We start from the raw sequence: 7,241 nt of genomic DNA, 5'->3' as shown, positions 1-7,241 counted from the left end.
TCCTCCACCTGTTCTAATTTAACTTAATCGACTCCTGAAAAGCAGTCAGTTTTGACAGAGTACTGAGATTAATCAGAATAGGGTTTTCTTGTTTCAGAATAAGCCTGGTTTTGCACTGGGTTGTTCAGAAACAGCTATTCTGAAAAAACATCTATTCAAACAGCCCTACAGTAACACCACCATATAGGCGAATCTTCAAGAAAGTCATGTGAGACTGCTAGGGGAGTGGTATAACATAAAAGCAAGGATACTCGAGCGTGAAGGCAGCAGGAAAGATTTCTCCATGAAAATTAATTTCTTAATTTCCTTAACTTGGCACCCCCAGCTGTATCAGTGTGAAAGAGGGACACAGAGAAGGGCTCTGGCATTGGGCCACACAACCTGTGGTTTGGCTGTTGATGTGCTTCTGCCCATCCAAGGCTGAAGGGACCACTGCTGCTGCCCCTGCTTCCTGGTGGCAGAGCCCCCCTCACCTTTCTGCCGAGTGAGAAAGAATTCCATTCGCTTATGGATTTGTACAAAGCTGTGCTGCTCTGCTTTCCCACCACATACAGGCCCATGGAATGGGGAGTATTCCCTTAGTGGCCGCATTCCCGGCCCCAGAGCATCTCTGAGGCTGTGCCTGCATCCCTGCACCTCCACCCCTCCGAGCACAGCCCTGCATCAGCGCCTCCCACCACCTTCTGTCTCCGCTGCTGCCCCAGAGGGCCCACAGTGGGTCCCCTACTGTGCTCACACAGCTGAAGTGCTGAAAAGCATGTTCTGGCTGTGCCTTTATCTGCTTGCTGTGCACCCAGCAGGGACACCACCTTGGGCCACCCTTACCACAGGGTGTGCGTGCAGCCTTCCCTTTCATTTTCTCCCTGGGAGGCGGGGAAGAGTGAGTTTTAAATATAATGCTGCGAGTTCAATGCTGCTAAGCTGAGCCTGTCTGATTGCAGATGCAGCTGGAGCTCCTGGCTTAGTCCTGGCACAAGCAAGTTAAGGACAAAAGGTCTTCGTTCCTCTTATGCAAAGAGACAATTTCTGTGGCAGCTGAGGGCAGCATTAGTATTCATGCCTTGGCTGGTCTGGCAGCAAGGCGGCTAACTTGATATTAACTGTGGCACAATGACTGGGGTTTATGGGCTGTTTCTTAATATATATCACAGGTAGCCAACCAAATGCCTCTTTATCCTAATCTCCTTGGGGTACCTGCTCTCCTACCTGCTCCAGCAATGGCATTGGGTTTTTTTCTTGCAATGGTAGTGGTTTTTTAAGAGCCACGGGCAGGTTCCCTACTTGGCTCATTTGTTGTTGTGTTGTAATTTTGGATTGGTTTATTTCCCAGCTGACCAAAGTTCCTCTTAAACTCAAGTCATCTGTGTTTACAAATATTTTATTGTGTAATATACTAAAGCTTTTTCCCAGCATTTGAACTGGGCCATAGATTTGCTGCTGAGACATTTCCACATTGTATGCATTAGAAACGTGTTACCCTGAATGACTAAAGGAAATTATTTCTGCTCCAGGAAGCAAAATGATGCTCAGTGAAAGAGAGAAGAGGGTTTGGAAACAAGAGTTTCCCCTTTGCTCGGGCCCACTGAAATGCTCTCTCCCCTTCCCCCTCATTGTGTATCTCACCACAGCTCAAGGGTGTGCCAGAACATGTTCCCACAACCTTTCAACCCATTCAGCACAGCCTGCAACTCTCCTGGCTATTTTTGTGTACGCCACTCGATGATTAAGTGCCCAGGACTGTGATAATACATCCTTTCACCACTGGCAACCAACAAAATGCAGTCTCAGCTGCTCACAGACAGCTTTTCCAGTTCTTCTTCCTTAAAAAAAATGGATTATCGATAGATTAGCCTTCTGATCATAAGGGTATAAACTTGGAGATGTGTTGTTCCTGGCAAGGACTTCAGCTCTTAGTAATCAAGGATTATTCTTGTTGACAATAGGGGTTCTGCATTTAACTGAAGCCCCTTGCAGGCTGCCTTTGCCTGCTATAAACAAAGTGTCTCATCTGCAGCTGAAGATTAACCACGTCTGGGTCGAAACAGGGCAGCTATTTAATTTTACAAAGCTGTAGCACACAGTGGTTTCCTGATCACCTCTGGTTGTATAGTGGTTTTTTAGCTTTGCTTCAGCTTCTCAGTCTATTTACCAAACAAGATATAACCCTGCTGATGATTTATCCTTGGTAGAAAAGCCCCTTCCCTCTCTGACATCTGACAGTGTTTCCATTGCTCAGCCACACTCAGGTGCTGTGAGCCCCCACTCCCACAGCAAGATTAATTCAATCTCATATCGACCAGGTGAAAGGGTCACCATCAATTCACTGTGGTTCATCGTTCTTGTCAACACCAGAACAGAGTCTTGTGGTCTGGGTTGGGGTGCAGTGATACCACCCCACTAAACCTTTTCAATTGCTCCTGCAATATCACCCAAGGGACCAAGGCACAACACATCCATTGCAGCTGACTGACAGCTTGCTGGCAGCTCACAACCCAAATCACCCCTGCTTCACATTATACCCCGGTGAACTAATAAAAATAAAGCAACAAAATGGGAGCTCTACCATTGAACAAAGTAGGGGAGCATCAGCCACTGCAGTGTGGGCAGCACATGATGGAATCAGAAATTAGAGCTTTTGGTTCCCACCTTCCCACTCATCTTCAGAAGTGCCTGAATCCTTGAGGAGCCTTCATTGCCTGAGCTTCCAGGCAGGCTTGCAGCAATGTTTGAAAGCAGGAGTTTCTCTTCCAAGGACCTTTGGCACCAGCAAACATTTCGATTAAAGCTTGACTCACTAAACAGAGCAGGGGTTAAATGTAGGGAACCACACTGAGGGTCTGGCTCTGCCCATACCTGCAGAGACAGGTGATTTTTGATGCCAAAATCACCTGCTAGAATCAGGGTTAGGCAGAAGAGGAAAGCACTCCCCTGATGGGTTAGCTCTGACTCTGCAAGACATATCCTCCCAGTCCCACCTGGCAGCCAGAGGAAAGTCTCCATCCAGAAGCAGAAAAGGAGGCTGTTTTGGGACCTGCCAGTCACAGCTTAGAGGAGTTATGCAGGCAAAGAGCCAGACTCCCACAGATATAAATCAATCAGGCTCCACTGACATCACAGCTCTGCTCATTCACACTAAGGGAAGGTGTTGCTCACTGTATTTCAGGTGTTAGATTCTAATTTATACTCACTCTCTATCCCAGTACAAGGTAAATCACATTCATTGGCAGGCTCTTGGCTGAAAAGGGTGGTGCATTATACCTCTGGTTTCATTCTAAAAAGTAAAAGCAAAACCTTAACTTAGCCCTTCCAAACTATGGTATGAAAATGCATGCCAAAACTGTGATGTAAAAATATTTGGAATGTTAAAAATAGATTGGCATTTGAATAGCTGTTGAAAGGGGAAGCAGTCCCAGCTAAACCTGGCATGACCAAAGCTGTTTATTTTCCATACACTTACTTCCAAGCAGGTTCAGCACACGGAGAGATCATTTCCTCATAGGGTCTCTGTATCCCAGGTACCACTGGTGGCAGTTCCCAGGGTAACTGTAGCTGGTTTCCCACTGCTGTCACCTGCCTTCCTGGCCCAGCATCCAGTCCGGACATTGTCGTCATCAAACTGGAAACTTTTCCACCACAGGAAACTATGAAGGTTGAGTTAATGCGAACAAAAATCTTACCTAGGGAAAGACTAGCATCTTCCGATTTTAGCCTCCAAAACTCTTTTATGCTATTTTAAAGGCAGAACTTACCGATTTATCAAATCATTGGACAGATCAATGCATGAAAACATTGGCTGCTTTCTCGGTGCCCTGTGCTGACGCGCTTGCACATTGCTCATTTTCCACACTGAAGTCATTCATAGGTAATGACTATTACCAAACATTCATAGGTAAGTCTCTGCAGCATCTTATTCATGGCAAAATAATGATACCTTAGAAGCATATTTTTCCAGCTCAACTCTTAAGTACCAATATATTTTTATACAATCAATATTCATCTTTAAATATGAGAGACCTACAGCGCTTCTTATGAATCTTCTGAAGAGCCAGAGCGTGGGGTAAGCAGAAGGGCCGTACTATGGAGAGGGGAACTGACACCAAGAGGAAAGATAAAGTCGGTGTTTTGTGAAGCCAATGGATAGATAGAAGAGCAGTAGATAAATAATCACATATTATTCTTGTCCAATTTAAGATTCAAACCATCATTAGCAAGAAAGTGATGCCAGTAGAATTATGAATGTCTTCTGTGATATTTTTCATGACCATATTTGTGTGTGTTTCTAAATAAAATCTCCTCTGCAGAAGACTGCAACCATCAGCTTCACACTTTTTCAAGGCAAGAATCTCCACCTTTGTTCTTTCTTGCCAGTATGCCTCACTTAAATTGAGCCTGGGTTTTTGATGACTGCCTGAGCAGGTTTCTCTGTGTGTTAGAAGAATCGTTTCAAAAGGCTTACTTGTTCTAAAGTGCACCAGAGGAATGTGGGGAAGTGCACTGGTGAGGGAAAAGATAAACAGAGCAAATAAAAAGAGCAGTTTAATCTTGCTCAGCTGTATCTCAGCTGCAATTCCACTTTCTCTGGGCAGCTTTGACACAATCACGATGCAAGCGGATGGTGAGGAAGTGAAATTTGCAGTAGTGCCCAGCCCCACCTTGAAACAAGACACAGAGAAAGGAAAGGCTTGCTCACCGAGCCATAATACACAACAAAATTTTGCTCTACCATGGCTGCAATTTGTTGGTAGTCTCTTGCATTTCCATATCTCTAGTGTATAGCAGGAAGCTATCATCTGCATTATCACAAATAAAGTTTTTTGCTTAGCAAGCCTGCAGATGAGTCATTAGATCCACCAGCACAAGCTCTGTGTGCTGCTTCATGCCAGGCACACCCTGAGGAGCCAGGGCAGCAGAGTGGCCACACACCTGTGGATGCCCACAGGACAAGAGGCTGGAGCTGAACCCTGCTCTTGCCAGCAGCAAGTCCTCTGAAGGTTGTTTGACATTTTTCTCTTTGTTTCTCCTCCTTTGTAAAGCTATTCCTCTCTATTTCATCTGATGCTGTTGGCATCTCCCACTGCAAAGTGCTTTAAAATCATTGCACAGAAGGACATCTACGGAGATGCACTTTACAGCTCCAGGGTGACTGGTGGAATGAGGAGAAAGCATACTGCCCCCCCAAATCCAAAGAGCTAATGTAATTACAGGCTTTCTGGCTCACAGCTGGGGAAGCAGAAAAGATGCTTCATGAACACTCCTTCCTTCTGGCATCTCAGTGTGGGTGAGGGGAGGGGAAACCCAGGAAAGGATCACTACAGTAGGGCTGTGAAATAATATTTAAACCAACATCTTAAAGCAATAAAAAGGAGTTTGCTTCACAGGATGATTTCTTTATGGTTAACATTTTATTATACTGGTTCAGGTTTGCTGAAACCCTCCAGAAAAAAGTTATATGGTCCAAATGAACAAGTTCTTAATCAGTAAAAAACTCTCTCACTCTTTGCATGTTCTTGCAGTGCTGCAACGAGCCACCAAAAAAAGCAGGCTTGGGCCAGGGAATCCCTCCCCACAGCCCTCACCCACAGCAAATCCTGTCCTGGTGTTCCCAGGAGGCTGCCTGGCTCCAGCAGGGTCCCTGGGGCTGCCAAGCAGCAGTGTCAGCACCACAGTGCCTGCACCTTGGGCTTGGCTTTTAGTCTCACTGCTATTCAGCAGAACCTGCACTTGAACCAAAGCAGGTTTCCTTCCTCCATTGCGGTGACTGGGAAAAACATGGGTCTATTTCAGATAAAGCCCCAAGAGGTGAATGATTTGAGGTGCATCACGGCTGATTAACAAAAATCCTTAAGTATGAATAAGCCTCCCCTTTGAGCTACTTTGAAATAACCTTTAGCACAAATGTCTCTCCAGGCTCAGGACAGCTGAATGCAAAGCAGATGAATCCCAAGAGCTCAAACAGCTTTCCCCTGCTCTCTTATACTTCCTCTGTATCTTTTTGCCATGATGCATTTGCATTTAAAAGTAACAAACGGAGAGAAATTACACCTTGTGGGAAGTTTAGCTCTGTTCACATGATCTGCCTTCTTTTTTTAGCAGGATGCTTCCTGTATGCTCAGGGAGGTCAGTCACTGTTTCTGGTAAAGCACATTCCCAGAAGAGAAGGGAATAGAGAACAGAAGGGAGTGCAGGATGGGCAGTTTCTGTATAAGCAGCTAAGTAGCCCCTGACAGTACAGGGGACTCAAAGGGAAGAATTTTTTTTCATGCAGAAATCCCCCTCCCTTCAGGCCTCCTGAGGCTCTGGCAGAGTGAGCACAGCATCTCTTGTTGCAAACTCGTGCCTCAGAGATGCAGCTGCTGAGTTCAAGCATGAGGGTGAAAGGAAGGTCGCAACCACCTTGTCCTGCTGCCTTCAACTGCAGAGAGAGGCGCTTGGGCCAGCTCTCCTACCCCCTTTCTGGGGGCAAAGCTTGGGGTAATGCCCTCCTGCACCCAGAGGCACCCAGGGAGAGGGAAGAGAAACCCTGGGGAGCAGCAATGCCCAGAGTCCTGCACAGCCCCGTGTGCCTTTTGGGTTCAGCAGCCTTTTGTGACATCCCCAGATTCAGGTGGGAGAGCAGAGCACATCCCTCCTCCCTCCATCCCCCAGCACCACTGTGGGTCATATGGCTCCTCAGTGTCCAGGACCTGGCTGAGGAGACCTCCTGCCCAGGGTGCTGGCAGAGGCCATGGTCATTCTTTCCATGGGATAAATATGGTAACAGAGTTTGCACAAGGTCAGAGCTGGGAATAAATTCCATTGCTCAAATAGGAGAGAGCTAAGTTTCATTCACTTGCCCCTGTTCCAGCTCTGTGTCAACGCTGTTTGTTAAGGGTGACCTATTACAGGTGACCTACAGGCTGCCCTGGAAACCAAATTCACTTTTATCTTTCCTCCAAGCTCACAAAAGCCCCTCGGTACAGGCAGTGACCGAGCATGCTGGACGTGTTTGCTCCCAGCCAGGCTGGTGCTGCTTGCCCAGGCTGGTGCTGCTTGCCCAGGCTGCTCCTTCGGGCAGCACCGAGGACACACAGCGCAAGGCCAGGCACAGCATGCTTGGGAGCTTACAGGATCCCTGCCTGTGCCCTGTGCCATGGACACAAATGAGGCGGCAGAGTGCTGACCTTGGCCGCCTTTACAGCATCCAGAGGTCACCCACTTGCCGCTGGCACGGCTCTCCCAGGCCATGCCAAGCTGCCCGCCCG

This window comes from Corvus kubaryi, unplaced genomic scaffold, assembly GCF_017639235.1.
Source record: "Corvus kubaryi isolate FWS band 111438036 unplaced genomic scaffold, C.kubaryi_AGA036_p1.0 76, whole genome shotgun sequence".
NCBI classification, from domain to species: Eukaryota; Metazoa; Chordata; class Aves; order Passeriformes; family Corvidae; genus Corvus; species Corvus kubaryi.
The sequence above is the reverse complement of the archived record's forward strand: the minus strand, read 5'-3'. Positions refer to the sequence as shown.